This window comes from Mustela nivalis, assembly GCF_964662115.1.
Source record: "Mustela nivalis genome assembly, chromosome: 10".
Taxonomy (NCBI): domain Eukaryota; kingdom Metazoa; phylum Chordata; class Mammalia; order Carnivora; family Mustelidae; genus Mustela; species Mustela nivalis.
Window position 1 is genome coordinate 66623594 of NC_139029.1, and position 20251 is coordinate 66643844.

The 20251-nt window shown below is 35.8% G+C and overlaps 1 long non-coding RNA gene across 1 annotated transcript in view; it reads left to right on the plus strand.

Annotated features, from left to right (window-relative positions):
* Window positions 1-18653, plus strand: part of LOC309842864 — a 53300-nt gene extending 34647 nt beyond the window's left edge. The window contains exon 3 of the long non-coding RNA XR_014299819.1: window positions 18380-18653. This is a non-coding gene — a long non-coding RNA (uncharacterized lncRNA). The remainder of the gene's footprint in view (window positions 1-18379) is intronic.
* Window positions 18654-20251: the final 1598 nt, after the last annotated feature.

A 20251-nucleotide genomic window follows, 5' to 3' on the forward strand; every position in this document is an offset into this window, starting at 1 on the left:
CATTATTTTTTCTTTATCTAGCCCCTTTGAAAGTCATCTTTTTTCCTTTGGGAAAATTTTCTCTTCCATTACCAGTCCTTATTCAGTGTCAGCCATGACAATATGGTAAAACTGGTGGTATACGAGATAAGCAATCATTTTCTGAGTTTCTATCACTATTTGAAGTATAAATATGAGGTAACGAATCTACTGTTATAGAGGCAAACAAAATACTTTGCAAGACTCATTCAGTCAAATAAGTTTATTGAGCTAAGCAGAGTAATGTTCTTATGGAATAATATATATGTGTATATATACAATATTTTAAAAATATACTTTTATGGAAAATCTGTCATGTGCTGAGGTTACATCTGGTTTGGCCTTTAAGATGGGTTATTTTAATACAAATTATGTTTTTAAAAATAGTCTTTTAGAAAGAAAGATGGTAGACCCCGTATTTTATTTTTAAGACAGTGCTGTTCTCATGACAGTTATTAAACTCCCCAGGCCCAGTGATGTTTCTGTGCTTAGTAAAGAAAGTCACGTGTGTTAATAGCTTTTAATTCGCAAATGTATTTTAAATAAAACAAATTTTGATTTTGGAACGTGGTGCCAGAGGATGTCATTGAAGGTAGAAGCATATGGCCATCAGAATCCGGATAAAGGCCCTGAAGTTTTAAAATCCTAATGCTTCCTGCATAACTGATCTCTGAGAGGGGAAATGAAGGAATTATCCTTTCTTGATACTCCAGAGTACCACACTATCAAGTGCATTATGGTGGTTTTATACCTCCTCAAGAGGATAATTAGTCTATTTCTCTACAACAGTTTTTATGTTTTTTAATGTACATCAGTGTGGAAGGAATATCTAACTAACCTATTTATAAGGATCATAAAAGATTGTTTTCCCTCTTAAAATTACATTATAAAAAAATGAATCTTCCCTATGCTTTATTGCTGGATATGTTTTCAAGATTTTTCTCTTTGTGAAACATTTATTTTCCCTTAAAAAATAGTCGCCATTTTACTTGTCCTCTCTCATTAAGGGAGAAAGAACAATTTTAAGAGTGGTTTGAAAAGAGAACAAGCTCCCAAATTATCTCCAGACACAGTGATTTAACCCTTGTCTACCTGAAAATCTAGTATAAACTACAATAGGGACAGTTTTCCTATTCATAACTAAAGATAAATCTCCATAGTTACAATGTAAGAGAATCACTAAAAAGGTTTAAAAGTTCTGAATTGGCAGTAAGCCAATCATGTAAAAGACTCAGTCTTATTCCTATTCTAAATCTGCCTAAAATGCTTGATTTGCACCTATATTTTAAGTACACTGTGATAAATACACATCCCCTAAGGAATTAACTTTCTGCTGTGACTTTTGGAGACTTGTTGTGTTATTAAGTGATAGATAATGTGTGTATCTCCTGCAATGCTCAAGTTATGTTGTAGTAACAAACAATTTCAAATTCCCATTGGCTAGATATATCACAGTTTATTTCTCTTCTAGTTGCAGGGCAACTGGGAGCTCTGCTCAATGTAGTCACTTGGTAACCCAGGTTATGGAGGTTTTATCTCTGCTGTGTTTCCAGTGCCACCCATGTAGGATTTAATCTCTGTAGCCATGCTAGAAAGCAAGGAAATGCTAAAATAAACAGAACAAAACAAAACAAAACAAAATCTTAGTATTTTCTAAGGGGACACACAAGAGTTCTCAATGGCTAAATGTGGAACAATTTGAGCAAAAATGAAAAATTTTTTAAGCATTTTCCCTACTTCCTGGATTGTTGCAGAGATTAATTTTCTCGAAAACTGAGTTAGCAGTCCATATTTTCCATCTGCTGAAATAACTACAACTATTACACTTATCATGTTTTACTTTCCATTTTGCTGCTCTGTCTTTTCTTTCTGAGATAAATAGGAAGGTCTCAAAATGCCTGCCAGATAAGTTGGTCATTTAAAACTGCCACTGACTTGAGGTGCAGTGAACAACAAAAATCCTTTTTTCAGAAGACATTACACATTCCAAAAGGAAAAAGATTCATAATGCTGAAAGATCTAGTTTGGCTAAGATAGACATTTCTTCCCTATAAAGACTATCTCATAGCCATGGTTATTTGTAGTGATAATAATCCCATGGTTTCTACTACTGACCATGGTGTTTCCAGGAAAGGGAACCAAACCTATATTAGGATATTAAGTGTACTGATTACGGTTTTTCTAATATAACATGCTGTTCTTTTAGTTTAGCTTCTATGTACAATGCATCGGTACTGCAATTCAATATTATGTATTATAATGATAATTTTTATATTTGCTCTGGATGGCTAAGGTTTTTAAAAAAATCATTCCACCGTTTTTGTCATATGATACTAGTAGAATGCAATCTCTTGCTCTCTCTGTTACAAAGAAGCTAATTGCTAAAGCTATTCATATAAATGAAAGGCTCTTTATCAAGTGTGTGCTGTGATTTGGTTCTGTTGCCATAGCATGAACTGTCACTATCAGCTTGGGTCATAAAGCTTTTGGATAACTGGTAGACAGTAATCACCGCCAATCTGGGCTAGATGTTTTAATTGTCAGTTCAGGCCTAGAGAGCACTGACTTGCACTCCATCTGCCAGCAGATCTCCTTAGGCATGGAACTATCACTGCTATTGGAACGTAATTTCTCATGCAAAAATATTAGAAGTATACCAAAGAGGCATGAGATAAAGTGACTTTTATTTTAATTGAGATAAGGGACATTGAATGGAAACAGTGAGGAATGGTCGAAAACAGTGGGGTTTCTTGTTTACAGGCAAAATAGTTCAGAACTACTTCACACTGGAGAGTGCTCTTGGAATTGGATGAGAAGAGACAAGAGCTAGGAATAGACTCTCAGGCCTGCAAACAAACATTTTCTGGAGAGATTTATTCTTCCTTTTGTGCTGTAGAAAAACGAAGGGAATGTGGCTCGACATGTGCTATCAGTTGGTTTCCTCCATAACTGAATCCCACATCATTAAGGGCCTTGGAAATACAACAGCATTTTATATTGGCTGCTAAGTTGTACTTGTAGCCAGCAAAGGGAACAAAGGTTTTGGGTAAATGTGTTCTTGGCGGCATATACTGCCTTGTAAGAGGGTTGATGTTTTCCACACCAGATAAAAATTCTCTGTGACCACCTGTGCCATATGCCATTACCAATCCCCTCAGCTCGAGGACCCCTTTAGCCAGTACAAAAGACCTCTTTACTATCATTGGAATTCAAAAGACTTGAAAGGCCTCCAGGAGGCACTATAGAGAATCTGCAGTTAGAATTAAATACCTTTTAGTTGAGGAGAACCAGTTTCACACTGGTCTCTGAACTTGGAAATCTTAGCATTTTTCCCCCGGGAGACAGGGTATTGAAATCAGATTGCTGAAGCTGTGTTACATGAATGAGAGCTTAAAAAAAGATTAAAGAAGTTTAAGGCAAAGTTCAGATATATCTTTACTATCTTCCTCAGCACATTGACACAAAGGATTAAATGCAGTTTAACAGAAAAGTGGAAAAATGATTTTAATAGAATATGGTCAGAATTTGGGAACTCAAGGATTGTTATCTATATTCCTGAAAGTAGAATATTTTCACATAAAATTGAGAAGTCATTGAAGTTGTATTCTTCTGTAATGACATACAGAAAAATCCCTATTTATTTTGACCTGAGAGAAGGAGTTAGGGGGAAAAAAAATCTCTCCTAGGAACCAATATCTTATTTCACTTTCTTCCTGACTCACAATCACACCTGATTTATTGTTAACATCTACCGGTGGCTGAGGTTGTTAAACACCCCTGAGCTGTGCTTGAAGTATCATTTATAATAAACACAAACTTTGTATAAAATAAATATTCTTAACTGATATTAGTATAGCTGGGTTGTAAAAAAAAAAAAAAACTATTCAAGATAGAATCCTTAATATCTAATGCATATATGATCAAGAATTTAAATGAATTTGCTTTCCTGGTACTTACTATTAAAAATTAAATTAAGAACAAGATGACACTCTAAGACATTGTACTTTGATGGTACTTGGTGGAGGGAAAAATGTTCCCCAAGTGCCTAACTTGAAGAGCCCCAGGAGATTCTGAGAAATATACTTTTTGAATACTTCAACTTATAGTGTCTTTTCAGTACTCAATTAGCATAATTTGACACAATTACAGGTATAAACATTTTATAGGCACTTGGTAGCAGGAGTGTCAAAAAAGTGTTGATTTCCATCCACTTATATTGGCAACACTCACCTAGTTCTAGCATGACACTTGAATGAGCAGTGAAATATGCTCCCTTCTATTAATAAAATTCAAAGCATATTTCATCTTGACACCATATCACAAGTTTGACACTGCGGTTCCTCTCTGTGGAATTTTGAGTCATGGAGACATCCCCTTGCTACATCCCCATCTCAACTAGATGATAATTTGATTCAGACTATTTCAATACATGCCAATATGTATATCTCCCATGCAAAATGGAGGCATACCCACAGAGAAAAGAAGGTATAACTGACAGGTCAACATCATTTTTGTGAAGTCGTATCTTAGTGGTTTAAAAAAAAAATACTGAAGTATGACTTTTACTAATTCTCCTCTTCTCACACTTTATCAACAGGACTTTTAAGAATATGAAGTTGCATGAAACAAAGAAATTATTCTTAACTGTCTTAATAAAATTCTATTTTTAATGAATTGCTTTTTTAAAATTTCAGTCATGGAAGAGTTAGGTTAAGCAACTGTAAAGCATTTCCAAATTCAGCAGCATGGGGGATTTATTGACATCGGCAACTTCCAGCAAGAGTTTGGTTTGATTTGTTGTTTTCTAGACAGGCAGACCTTTATGTGTATGTGTGTATGACCAAAATGCCTGAAGAAGAAGAAGAAGAAAAAAAGAATGATAAGTACAAGAAATATGGGAGAAAGAAACTCAATCATTAGGGAAAAGAGGATGAGAATGATGAGATTTGACATTCCTTCAGCTCTATTTTCCCTCATTGTTAATCATTTCAGGTTTCCCAGAGTTGAGATGAAGTCCATTTGTTTTGGCACCCTCTTACCTGTGATTTAGCAGCTCTGATTAAAATTCATGCCGAATAAAAACAATCCGATTCATCATAATACAATGGAAAAGAGAAAACAAGGTCCATATCAGTCAAAAGTATTTTTGGTCAACATAATTTAACTATACTGGTTAGTTTAATTTTTCAATGTTTTTTTTCTTATATTTGTACTTATTTTTAGAAGTTGGTTTTTAGAGACATATTGTCTCAAATTTCCTCTGTAAAATTTTGCCAAAACTAGGTGATTTTTTTTTTATTTTGAATTTACATTTCTCAGCTTGATACTGAGAATAAAAACCATCTTAGGGATTGTTTTTATTTAGACCTTTAAAAGTAAGAAGAGCAAAATACTGTGAATATTTCTTCATATCTATACATTGATATATAGTTTTTGAAATACTTTGATGTTATTTCAGTTGATATTCATAATAACACAAGTAGGGAGGACAGTTCTGAGAGTATGTGAAATTGTTTTTCAATATTTGGAAACTGAAATAGGTTCTTGGAATTCTGACCATATTATTGACCTATAGTACACATTTTATATACCTCTTAAGGTTAGAACAATTGTTATCCCCATGTTATAGATGAAAAAGCTGAGGCTTGGAGTAGTTAGTAAGTTTATCAAGGTTAGGAGGTAGTGAGTGTAAGAGTTCGAAGTTGAACTCAAGACTCTTCTGATTCCAGAGTTTAAGATTTTATTTTTTTTTTTTAAGATTTTATTTATTTATTTATTTATTTGACAGAGAGATCACAAATAGGCAGAGAGGCAGCCAGAGAGAGAGAGAGAAGGGAAAGCAGGCTCCCCACTGAGCAGAGAGCCCAATGTGGGGCTTGACCCCAGGGCCCTGGGATCATGACCTGAGCCAAAGGCAGAGGCTTTAACCCACTGAGCCACCCAGGTGCCCCTCCAGAGTTTAAGATTTTAACTTGTACTGGAAGCTGTTTCTTTTGAGAGAAGCTCACTTAACTCTTCCTTTTTTTTTTTTTTAAATTATTTTTTAGAGTAATTTTAAGTTTACAATAGAATTGAGGGAAAGGTACAGTAATCTCCCATTTACCTCCTGCCCCCACACATGCATAATCACCCCCATTATCATACTCACTTGCTAGAATTTTTTTTATGAAAGATGAACCTACATTGACATATCATAATCACCCAAATCCACAATTTACCGTAGGGTTCACTCGTGTTGTACATTCTCTGGGTTTGGGCAAATATATAATGATATATATATATACTTCATCATAACATCATAAGGAGCATTTTCATATCCCTAAGAAGCCTCTGCTCTGCCACCTTCCTGCTTAAGTCCAGGCACCAGTGATGTTTTTATTGTCTCCATAGTTTTGCTTTTTATAGAATGTCATATAGTTAGAATCATTGAGTATGTTTCCTTCTCAGAATATTTTCTTTTACATACTAATATGCATTTGTTTCCTCCATGTCTTTTCATGGCTTGAGAGTGCATTTCTTTTTTAGTGTCAATAATATTCTGTTGTTTGGAGGAACCCCTTTTATTTATTACCCTACTGAAGGACATCTTGTTTGCTTCCAAGTTTTGGCGATTATGAATAAAGCTACTATAAGCATACACATCCAGGTTTTGTGTGTGTGCGTGGATGTAAGTTTTATTTTTTTATTTTTTTAAAAAATATTTTATTTATTTATTATTTATTTATTTATTTATGAGAGAGAGAGAGAGAGAGAGAGGTCACAAGTAGGCAGACAGAGACAGAGAGGGGAAGCAGGCTCCCTGCTGAGCAGAGAGCCCGACTCCGGGCTTGATCCCAGGACTCTGAGATCATGACCTGAGCTGAAGGCAGAGGCTTAACCCACTGAGCCACCGAGGAGCCCCATGGATATAAGTTTTAAACTCCTTTGGGTAACTACCAAGGGAATGATTGCTGGATTGTAAGAGTATGATTAGGTTTTTTAGGAAACCACCAAACTGTCTTACCATTTTGCACCCCTACCAGTGGTAAATGAGAATTGCCTCTGCTCTGTTTCCTCAGGAGTGTTTGGTCTTGGCACTGTTCTAGATTTTGGCCATTTTAATAGGCTAAACTCTTTCTTTCTTTTCTTCTTCTTCTTCTTTTTTATTTAATAATCTGAATCCTAGACAGGCAGTTTTTGACACCCAATTCTCAGCCATTTAGTAGAAAAACTAGAGTTCAGATCTTGATGTTAGGTTACTGATGGTACTGAGTTTCTGTAGCTACATTGTTCTCTCAGTTGTAAAACTTCATCCGTGGATCACTGCATAGGTGAAGTAGTTACTTAACTCAAATATGTTTAATAATTAATGGCAACTAGAGGTGATTTCTTACCTGTGCTTCATGAATGAGATATTTCAGAGCTGACAGTAGTATAGATTTATTCCCTAGCTCAGATGGGATTTGAACTTGCCGTGATCACTCAGCTGTATGGATCAAATCATACTTTCTGAATGCCATTCCCCCTTAATGTGCTATCCCTTTACCTACACTGATCAATGGGCCCCTGGTTACAAGGACAGGATTGGAAGTGGTTTTCTTTCTTTCTTTCTTTCTTTTTTCTTCTTTTCTTGATGCTTTCAAAAGCATTAAAGGATACTACTCCTTTTGTGGGCCCTTGGGCTAAGGGTGAGGCTATGGTGCACATTATAATAGCCAGCCAAGGCCAATCCTGACCTTTCTTTGCTCTTCCTTGAATGAGATTTTGAAATAGACAGAGATAAAGTGGGAAAGACAAACTGTAGAACAATATAACTTTTAACATCTATGATACACTTTGGAAAGATCAGAGAGGAGCTAAGGCAGAGGGAGGAATAGCAACATTTTTTTTTTTTTTTTTAGAGTAAAAGATAGTAAATGTGGGGAATGAAGGAAAGGAGGATGGCACAATGGGGTGAGATGCCAGCATGTCAGGTAATTAACTGAGTTCCTCTTATAATTAAGTGAGTTGACCTTTACCTATCTCCAAGTCTTTTTGGTTTTGTTCTTTTCTGGGAAAAGGTATGTGACAGTGCAGAACCAGTGAGGAGGTATTAGTTGCCTCATAATGAGCTCCATTCCCAAATGGGATAGGACAGTTTTTGCAACTGAGAAGGTTGTATCAATGACTTTAAAGAATAGTAGAAATACCTGTCCACTCTCCCTGTGAGTATGAGCTGGAGAAACCAGAGGATTCTTACTCTGCTTGCGTAATAATACATCATTTGCTGGTCTGTAGTTGTACATAAAGGCTTAGTGAATTTGAGGGAGGAAGAGAATCTTGAGGACAGAGAGAGAATCGTCAGCAGGCTCCCTGCCCAGCGTGTTTGATGCAGGATTCAGCTCACAACCCTGAAATCATGACCTGAGTGGAATCAGGAGTCTGAGGCTTAACCAACTGAGCCACCCAGGGGCCCTGAGCCTTAGTAACTTTTTCTTTTTAAAGATTTATTTATTTATTTGAGAGAACATTCATGAGCAAGGGAAGGGCAGAGGTAGAGGAGGAAGAGGCAGAGAAATAGACTCCCCTCTGAGTACAGAGTTGGATTGGGAGTTGGATCCCAGTGTCCTGAGATCATGACCTGAGCTGAAACTGAGTGGGAAGCTTAATCGTCTGAGCCACCCAGGCGCTCCTGGGCTTAGTCAATCTTAAAATGAAATGGAAGCTATTTATGCATATTCATTTTAAGGGGTAAAATAGAAAAAAAATACTATATTTTGTTCTTATGCACTTTTTTTTCACATTTAACATAGTTTAAGTTAGAATGTATTATAATTGATGGAGTTTTACATTAGCTATTGACGAAGTGGCAGTGGTAAGGAAGGTGTCACTGTGTGCATGTGTGAGCCTAATTGTTATTCTCTGTGGCATGCCTGGACAGTGGGAACTTCTTGACATTTCAGTCAAAAACCATCAGGATTATTTGAGGAAGGAATATGAGTGCAAAATGGGAGTCAGTTTGAAAGAAGAGGCAGGGGACAATTTTAAGAAATGCTGCGTCACCAATGCTCTTGATAGCACAGAGGTTACTATGCTGTAATGTAATATCTATGACTCTGAGATGAAATGTAGCTCAGGAAGGTTGGATTCTAGTGCAGAAGTTTTTAAGCTATAACAATATATTGTGTTAATATTTTTATTTTAACCTATGAATGAGAACATTGCATGATAAAAATCTATATGTAAATGAATCTGAGTTCCTTCAGGGGCACCTGGGTGGCTCAGTGGGTTAAAGCCTCTGCCTTCGGCTCAGGTCAGGATCCCGGGGTCCTGGGATAGAGCCCCACATCCGGCTCTCTGCTCAGTGAGGGACCTGCTTCCTCCAATCTCTCTGGCTGCCTCTCTGCCTACTTGTGATCTCTGTCGGTCAAATAAATAAATTAAAATCATAAAAAAACAAGCTCCTTCACAAAGTATGAAATAAAACCCCCATGTAGTAAGAAAGCATCGTGTCCTAGTTTGTTTGTTAACATTTGTTTGATTTCCTAGTGGCGTCTTACAATTAATGGCAACTTGGTTTGATGAAATACTGCAGTTTAAAAATTACATGTTGGGGAAAAAAAATTACATGTTGGGGAAATAAAGTTTTCCTAAATTATAAATCAAAGGTAAACTCAAGAAATTAACTACTGAGTATCTAAATCACATGAGATTTGAGAAGAGAATGGAGAAAAGTGGATGTTCCTCTGAAGTAGAAAATCTGAGCGGTTATTTTGCTTTTGATACTGAGCAGCTGTGACCTTGGGCAAATCACTTCAATTCTCCAGATCTCTGTTTCCTAACCTGTAAAATGAAGAGTTTGTCTAAAATAATCTCCATTGTGCCTTTATGATCTTGGATTCTACATATTCAAAACAGAAATGTGGTGGATAAAAGATTAAGTTTACCCACTGCCTATTATTTTATCTCCTTTCTCCTAATGGAATTTTGCCTGATGTGCAACTGATATTCCTTACATTTTAGCTTAAACTAAACCAGGGTTCATTTAGCTGAACTCTCTTCAGCTCCTATGAGGTAAGGGAAACAAGAGGTCAGCCAGCCTCTTCTCACTAATTCTATGCATACTTGAAAAACTTATGAATAGGTACCAAGGATTTCTCCTTCTCTAAGAAAATAATCTTAAGTTCTTTTTAAAAAATTTTAAAAAAAAGATTTAGTTATTTGAGAGAGAGAGTGAGAGAGAGGGAACATGCTTGTGTGTAAGCAGGAGGAGGGGCAGAGCAAGAGGGAGAGAAGCAGACTCTCCCCTGAGCGTGGAGCCCCAGATGCCAATACATAACGAAAGAAGAGTTTTGAATGAATTAGATGGTGTGGTGTGTGGTGGATTGCAGGGGAGAGGATGTGAGGCAACAAGACTAGTGAGATACTTCGGCAGTAGATCTGCTGTGATGTTCAAAGGGCCAGATATGGTGGGTGGGAAGTCATGATACACAGAGAGGGGCAATGACATGAAGAATGGAAGGGGCTTATTGTTGATCAGCCGAGGGCATCAAAGGGAAGAAGCATTTCTGAGTGATATGACTCAGGAATGGTAGGACATTTTAGGAATTGACTAACAGATTTAGGAAGAATGAGAAACATTTTGTTGAGTGCAAGAGTGGCATCCAGACAGAAATGCCCAGCCAAGATGAAGGAAGTTAGGTTGAAGCTTGCAAAGGGCTGAAGTGAAATCCTTGGTAAGTCTTTTGTATGAATAAACAGGATACATTATCTTTTTCTTTCCTTTGAAATAATATCAGAAAGTTATGGGAGAGCAGTGGCTTTTGAAAAACACTTAGCCTTATGGGACCTCAGTTTCCTCTTCTCTAAACCTGATGTTGGATGATCCCTATGGGACAGTTCCCAAATTGAAACAGATATGCGAAGTGTGAATTTAAGGATTAGCTGTGTTGGACTGAGAATTATGTCATATCAGTATATATTGTATTATACTTTACCTAGCTTCTTTTTTTTTTTTTTAAAGATTTTATTTATTTATTTGACAGAGAGAAATCACAAGTAGATGGAGAGGCAGGCAGAGAGAGAGAGAGGAAAGCAGGCTCTCTGCTGAGCAGAGAGCCCGATGCGGGACTCGATCCCAGGACTCTGAGATCATGACCTGAGCCGAAGGCAGCGGCTTAACCCACTGAGCCACCCAGGCGCCCACCTAGCTTCTTTTTGAATTTTAAAATCAAATGTTCTAGATGTTTAAAATGCTTAAGATATTATTGAAAAAGCAGTATGTTCAAAAGGTAGAAAACCCGTTTCCTTCCTTACTATACTGTGCTCCCAGATCTGAAGCAGGGTACAGAGATACAACCAAAGAAATCGACAAACGATAAACACATAGTCCAGCAGCCTAAGGTGTTTATATAATATATGTAATAATACAGAAAATAAGATTAACTTCAAAGGAAATCTATACAAGGGGGTTATTTGTCTGTACCAGAAATAGAAACCATAGGTGTAAAAATAGATATGCATGAAAACTTTACAATTTATATGTATGTGTAAACGATTCTCCATGAAATATATGTGTGATGATTAAGCATGTAAATTTGAATTGCAAGCACAGACTGCAGTTATGCTCACCTAATCATCCATTATATACACAGTTTACTGATTTGCACGCTCAGTATTTGATAGGATCAAATATCTGGATGTCACTTAAATGTCCATGGTTTGTAAGTTTAGAGTTGTTCAAAATAAAAAGGTTCACTTCTCTCACTGGCATACCACTTTACTGTGCTCTGCCTACATTTTAACACAACCAAGTGCCCATAGCTTTTTTTCAAATTTCTTTTGCCTTTAATTCTGTAGAGCTAAATCTGTTACTTTGTGATTTACTAAAAAGAAAATTTATTTTAATAATGGCTGTGCTGATCATATTAAGCCATTATATCTCTACTTGTTCCACAGGCTATGGAACTATATTTTATTATTATTATTATTTTTTGTGATAGCTTGATTTGTAGAATTTTATCTCTCTGTAGTGGGGCATTTGAAACTTTGAGGAATAGTTTTATGTTAATGATTAGATTTGACATTTATTCTCCTTACCCACATTTTATCATCAAATATTTATTTTAGTATGTGTTTTCTTTGATTCTGAGGTCCCATAGGGCTGAGTGTGCATGGTTCTTGGCAGAAAATTTTGGTCGAAGAGATGTGCAGGAATGGACTTATGATTAGTTGTAAGGATAAAATAGAAAAAAATTGGAAATGGGTGTAAATCACAGTGTTCTCTTTAGAGATTTGTACAAGAAGAGTTTCTTTCCCTTTTGCTTCACCAACCTGAAGTATTTGTTTGGAGTTAATTATACCTACCCCAAGCAGATGTTGACAGCATAGTGGTCAAGAGCTCAGTCTTTAGAGTTCGGATATGGTAATCATCAGCTAGATTTCATAATCTGTATAAACTTAGGGTTTTTAATGGAAAGAAATGTTAATCTCCCAATGGGTGTATAGTGTTGATGGTGCAATGCATGTGAAGCACTTGGAGGTAGCAAACACATACTTGTTATCTTGGGAGTTGCCATTTCTTCCTTATATGTCAGTGCTTCATCAAAATTTTCGTGGCTTAGCCAAATGGTACCTTTTAAATCAGAGGCAAACTTATTATTATTCTCTTTTCACAGCTTTTAAAAAGTTTAAAAAATTCTTAGAAATATTTGCTTTGAGAATATTCATGCACACACATAAATGAAAAACAAGTAATACTACTGGGGAACTTTGGTCCTGCACTAATGGTCCATTCTCATAAGAATATTTACCAGGTACTTTTCATGAAATACATATTTTAAATCTGACAATAATCTGCAAAGTGATATTACTATTATTTGTATGTTATTGTTGAGAAAATTAAGACTTATTGTGGCCAAATATCTTTCCCAAAGTCAGAAAGGTAAAAAATTGTGCATTCTAGGATATATCATTGTACAAAGACTGGAACTTTTTGTGTTTGTTACATGAAGTTGCTTTTTTAGGTGCATTAAAGAAAAAAATCACAACCATTTTTGAATTAAAAAAATACCAGGAATGACAACTATGTACTCCCAGCGTCTGACAACAACTCTAGGTTAAGCATATTTATTGATCCAAAATATTATGCTATGCAAGTCAAATGAAGTACATGTGAAAACAATCCTTCATCAATTTTGAGAATATAAACATTCCTCTGAAGAGGAAAAAAAAAGTCTACATTTTTCAATTTAACTACATCCCTTAAGGAATTTTCTCCCTTAGTTTCTTTTTCTCACTCACTGAAATGTTACTAGGTTGAATATCACTCAAATAAATAAATAAGCCTATTTCTTTCCATTAACTTGCCAACGTGTAAAAAGACTAGGAGATTGATTTACTTTCAGGAATCAATTCAGAGGTAATTCTTTTAGATCTAGTGCAACTTTTTATTCTTCTAGTCTCTCTAACTATCAAGCCAATAATATCTGTTTTGTATTTTTGGCCTTGAAATTCCTTTGCAGTGAGCTTCAGTGACTGAACTAGAGATATCTCTACTATTTGTTTGTTTTAGCAAAAAATATTATTGATGAAAAGGAAAGTTAGGAGATATAATAACAAGAAATTGTTCAATTTTCATTAGTTTCTGCTCTGTATGACATGTAGAAAAATGGAGAAAATACAGAAAAGTCAGTAGTAGAGTCTTTAAAGTAAATTTGGTTATCAAAAAAACAACAGTGGGGGTCACTTGGGTGGCTCAGGCAGATAAGAATAAGCATCTGCCTTTGGCTCAGGTCATGATCCCAGAGTCTTGGGGTTCCACATCCAGCTGCCTGGAGCCTGCTTCTCCCTCTGTCTGTCTCTCTTTCTCTCAAATAATAAATCTTAAAAAAAAAATCTTGAAAGAGAATAGTGAATATATATGAAATCAGAAGTATATATGGGAAGAGAGAGTGAGAAAGAGAGAGCAAGATATTAAGATTGAGAGAGAGAGATAGGGAAAAGGAAGGAGAGAAAATTCAAAATAAAGATCTATGTCCTAGAAGCTGGACTTTATTTGTCAAAGAGCCCCTACCTTTATTATTCATGCATATGTTGGAACACTGTAGCAAAACTGCACATGCTTGCTGAGGACTACTTCAGCAATATAATGTCATATAGCTGTTTCATTTGATGTGTAAGTTAAGAAAAAATCTTATCTATCAGAGTAATCTTTTTGTAGCTATACCACAGATGTTATAAGACTCACTCAAAAGATGGCATCTTTTAAAATTTGAAAACGTCAACTCTGCCAATTTACTCATTACTATTAACAAGATAAAATCATAGCAATATCTAACTCAGCAGGCATTTATTTATTGTTGCTGCTAAAAATGTCTGGCACTACAGAAAAAATAGGGCTTGTGAAAATAATAATACAAATGACAGCAACTCACAGGGAACCTACTATGTACCAGGATTTTATAAACAGTGTCCCTAAATACAACAGCTCTGCAGTGAAGTTTTTATTTTACAGACAAAGAAATGGAGGCTTAGAGAATTTAAGCCTTTTTTGTTTATTTGTTTTTACAATTATATAGGAATATAATCCTAAATCCTAAGTGAGGGCTTCAAGTCTTACCTGTCTAGCTGAACAGACTTTGCTTCCTGGCTCTCTATGCTAAGTTGTTGTACCTCAAATAAAATGCTGTGTATATGTAAAATTATATATGTAAAAAAAAATCATACATATACAAAAAACTCTCATATATAACCATATTCATATCTGTATCTAAACAGACATCCACCTATACCTACCTCTATCAATTTCTATATCTTTTTATCTATATATTTCTCTGTCTCTCTTGCTCTCTCTTTATCTGGGAACTAATGATATATTAATCTACAAAATAATTTAAAGATATATTAGAGTGTGATATGAGCAAGTATACTCTGAACTGAGTAAAATGTGAAAAACTTTCAAGAAGGAAAATGATAGAGGTCATTGTTTGCATTTACCAGAGGGGAAAAAAAAGTGTTACTTCACACTTAGTCTTATTGGGAAAATGGGGCCAATTGTGAATAGGAGAGGGAAAGAAAGGAGCAGAACATTTTTTTAAAAAAGATTTTATTTATTTATCCGACAGAGAGAGACACAGCGAAAGAGGGAACACAAGCAGGGGGAGTGGGAGAGGGAGAATCAGGCTCCCCACAGAGCAGGAACCATGATGGGGGGCTCTATCCTGGGACCCCTGAGATCATGACCTCAGCCGAAGGCAGATACTTGTTAACCGAACCACCCAGGTGCCCCAGAACATGTTTTTATTGAACACTTAGTATGTTCTAAGCACGGGAAAGACAGCCTGTTTTGTATACTGTGTGTAATTACCTTGTTATTGTCACTTTACAAATAAGGACAGTTCTACTTAAAAGAGATGAAGCAACTAACCCGTAACACAGTGGAGGACTTGAGCCAAAGTCTGTGGGGGAAGCAAATGCTGTGTGTTTTTCCTATTGCCGTGAGATCAACAAAATTATATTAAGTGAAAGTTGGCCCGGAAGCAATATTTAGATAAATTGGAAGGGGGAAGAGACTGAGAATGAGAGGATTTTTTGAGAATTTAATAAAGTAAAGCCAGAGCCGAAAAGAAGAAACCTTAACTAAGGTGATACTACGGTTAGACAAAAGAATAATGTGATTTTATTTCTTCTGAGTGTAAGTGATGCTTATTAAGTCTCTTAAATGCTTTTAGTTTCCAGAAGTTCAAAAGTCACTTCAGGTCTTTCATTCATTCGATAAGAAAAAGTTCATCTAAATTCATCTTTGGAAGTACTTACAAGTGCATGTAGACTATTACATAATTTAAGAGTTTAGAAATGAGCAAATGCGGTGTGCAGAATTTGCTGGGTGTGTAACAGATCAGGCTGAGAAAATAGAATGGAACTCAGTGAGATTAGGTTAAGCATTTCTCACTGCGCTGAGTTATGGTGCAGGTGGAGGGGGAAGATCCTAGGATTTTTAAATGAGTTCACATGTACTGATTCAGTGGGATTTTTCTGAGTGGTTTTCAGAGTGCTCAAAAATGAGATTGCTGAGCAATTTTCAGTGATTTTATTGTTAAAGAATTATGGAGACAAGGATTCGGCAAACTGGAGATAAGCAAATATCACTCAGAGTTTTGAAAAAGGGAAGAAATACTTTGCAAACTATAGAGTGACCATCTTCATTGATCTCTCGCAAGACCAGAATGAATTAGAGGAAGGTGGTTTCACACTTTAGTTAGAGGAAAAGGTGGTTACTAGGACTCAATGTAGACTCAGTAAGATCAAAGCATGTGAGAAGAATACATTTCATTTTTGAATGAAATTGATTTTCTGCTGCAACAGACCAAGGTGGTGACGTTTCTCTAGGCATATCATCCATCTAGTTGCATGATTATTTTACATCTGCCCTGTCTAGAGATCTGCAACATCCCATCTGCATTTCTCACTCTTACTTAAGGACCTTAGTTCTTTTTTCACTGAGAAAATGAAAGATACCAGAGGAAACTTCTGTGAGCTTCTTCTGCCAGAATGCTACCTCTTCCTGCACTTGTGCCCGCACAGTCTGCCTTCCCCCAGCTCCTAGGGATGAACTGTCCTGCTCCAATGTAAAATTCACATTCTCCCCTGTGCTCTGCATCCTATTCCCTCTTGCTGATTCATGGCCAGCACACCAGCAATTGGTCCTTCTTGCTCTGATGATACAAACTTCTCTTCTCTCAGATCATCCTCACCAAGACGCAGACGTGTTACAGTAGTTCCCATCTTAAAAGACAAATGAAACCAAACACCAACCAAATAAAACCTTCTTTTGTCTATGAATCTACTTCCAATGCTTATTTCATTTATTCCTTTTGGACTAAACCTCCCTGAAAGAATTGCTCGTATTTTGTTTCTAATTCTCTTCTTCCTGTTTTTTCTTGAACCCACTTCTTTCAGGTTTTGGTAGCTGTACTCCAGTGGAGCTGCTCTTATTAGTATTATCAATACTGATGCCCAGAGGCTTTGACTTAATTAGTTTGGGATGGGGCCTGGGACTTGTTATATTTTTATAAGCTGTCCAATTGATTACGGATTGTAGCTGGGACTGAGAACTGGCCCAGACCTTCCAAGCAGGGACCAAATCCCTTAGCATGCTCACTCCATCATATCTCTGGCTGCCTCACAGGGTTTGCCTTAGACATCCAGCCGGTCGGTTTCTCTCTTTGCCTGTTTTGTAGATAAAATAGGGTGATTGTTTTGAATTATTCTTTGTAAGAGTTACCGCAGAGTGCCCCTAAATAGAAAGCTTGCAATGCATTTTAAAATAATATTATGATTTACAAAAAATTGATTCATTCCCGAATTTTATGAAACCTAGATATTGCATTAGGCCAGGTACATATTTATTTCTCAGTCTTTTGCAGATGCTTGTATGCCTTTATAAACTAATAATCAGAAGAAATATGGGACATAAGCAAATCATTATAATGATAATATAAAACTTTATTTTGTCTCGTACAAAACATCTTCTCTTGAGCAATTTAAAGTATTTTACATCTTTGTAGGACAATACTTGACATGTTGTATTTTTGAATTGAAATATTTTCCCAGACTACTAAAAATTCATAGATGCCCCTAAGCTCAGGGTTCTTTTGTATGTGTGCACAAAAACCTTTGAGGAGTTAAGTGTTATGTATTGAAAATGTAATAGTGGGCAAATTTTCTATCAATCAATCTCTGGGTCTGCCATCTACTTCTACAGTGCTTATCACCCTATCATTCATTTTCTACATATTTTCTCAAGATATACAGTTTGTGTTTTTTTTCCATATTTATGGCACATAATGATTTTTGATGTTTATTTATTCTTATTTCTCTTTTGAGAAAGATCAGGATAACAGCAGTGCACAGTAATGGAAAGAATGAGACAAATAGTTGACTTTTCAACATTCCATAAAATCTTTGAAGATTAAATCAGCAGTTCAATAATCTGAGAATTTTTACAGGCAATCTAGTACTGGACTGGGTTTCCAGTCTTAGCTTGGCCACTAATTAGCCACATGACCTTAGAGGAGCCTCTAACTGTTCCAGGCTTCAATTTCTTCAACTCTTAAAGGAGTTTAACTTTTAGGTTACTTCAAAATGCTTGGGATTGTATAAAGCTTTTTATAGGTATACTTGGGAAAAAATAATCTTTAATTTAATAAGGATTTTATTGTTTAATAAAAGAATGGGAATAAGGTTATATTAGCTGTGAATAAGCCCCGTTTTAGTGAGTGCTAAAATAAATGAATTTGGTAGTTTTTCTTTATGAAAATTGTCAGAGAAATTAGATCTGTCTTTGAGCACAAACATGAGAGTCAGAAGAACAGTAATTTTAATTTCATTCATCTTTTTTCAGAGACTGGAGTCAAACTTGGAACTTTTCCAAAGACCCAAGTAAACAGAGAGGAAATTTTGGAAGATTGAATCAGAGCCAGAATAAACCAGGATTTCTGTTTAGGATGGATATTACAAAAGGATCTGAAAAAAATGATTCAGGGAGATACATTTGGATCTGGAACCAGGCAAAGTTGTTTGAATTAAAATTTTTAGAATTAGAAAATTAACTTGTATCAATATTAATCTATATGAGAGACTACTGAGGACATACAGAAAGGGCATTTGACTAATAACACGTTATTAGTATCAATAGTAGGATGATGATAGAGATATCTTCTTAGTGGGGGGGGATCATATTAACTCCATGTAATTGTTAATATAGTAAAATAAAATTTGTGTTTAAAAAATATATAGTTTCGGTTTTGTCCTTAAAAATAAATGAAAAAGAAACATTTCTACTTCTTAATATAATTTTAAAGAAAAAAAAAAGTAAGTTGTAGCAAAGGCACTCAGAACTATTTAAAGGAAATAGTGATCAATAGGGTCAAAATACTATTAAATTAAGTCTTGATGTCTGATGTTTAATTGACATAACAGAAAAAAAAGTAGATTGGTGAGATTATCTAGGCCATGGTGGAGTTCTGAAGGAGCCATCCTTTACTCCTACAGTGAAAAGTGATACTAATTATTCAGGTTGATTTTATTACTTGTTTCTGATTGGATTTGCTTAGAGTCATTTAATGTTCAGAACATGTTTTCTGTCTTGTAAAGTCTGGTCAATTGAATAGCAATCTCAATTTTACATAAAAAATTGAGTTGTTGGGGCACCTGGGTGGCTTAGTGGCTTGAAGCCTCTGCCTTCGGCTCAGGTCACGATCCCAGTGTCCTGGGATTGAGTCCCACATCGGGCTCTCTGCTTAGCAGGGAGCCTGCTTCCTCCTCTCTCTCTCTGCCTTTCTGCCTACTTGTGATCTCTGTCTGTCAAATAAATAAGTAAATATCTTAAAAAAAAAAAAAGGAAAAAAGAAAAAATTGAGTTGTTACCAATTTTGGAGAATTATAGACTGGTGGGATACTATATTTGAATGAGATCTCAGCTGGTATGTAATCTGAATTTTTTAAGAAAAGATTTTATTTATTAATTTGACACACAGAGAGAGTGAGAGAGCACAAGCAGGGGAAGTGGCACAGGGAGAGGGAGAAGCAGGCTCCCCCTGAGAGGGAACCGGATGTGACATGGGCCAGATCCTGGGATTCCGAGATCATGTCCTGAGCCAAAGCAGATGCTTAACCGACTGAGCGACCCAGGTGCCCCTGTAATCTGATTTAATAAGAATTAGAAAATTCTCTTGACTTTTAGGAAAATGATTGAAAATCTTGAATAAAACAAGAACCGAAACAGCAGCAATAAACACTTCTCATTTTAATGCCTCAGTATGTTAGGGGTGTTCTGCAAAAACTTTTATACTAGTGAATAGCACAATATGCTTTTAATTCTGGAGTTACTAGAAAATAACTTTTAAATCTGTCTGCTATTCACCTAGCTGGGGAGACACTAATCGCATAAATTGAAGTAGATGAAAATTATTTTAAGATATTGGAATTGTCACTTTTTAAACATTTATTTGAAATTTTAAGGCTTGAGCTAGATTTTATAGTTATTTATAATAATTTTGATAATGTATGTCACCAAAGTTACTTTTAGTGAGATGTCACCTATTTTATAGAACCAAATGTGAACCTCATTTATTTGTTCAGTAAGTATTTACTGAGTGCCTACTCTGGGGAGGTGCCTTATTAAATGATGAGTAATTTTCTACTCTTTCCAGTCTTTACTTAGTATGAAACTTATATTTTATTCTTCATTACTTTCCACTAAATGTGTTTTTGG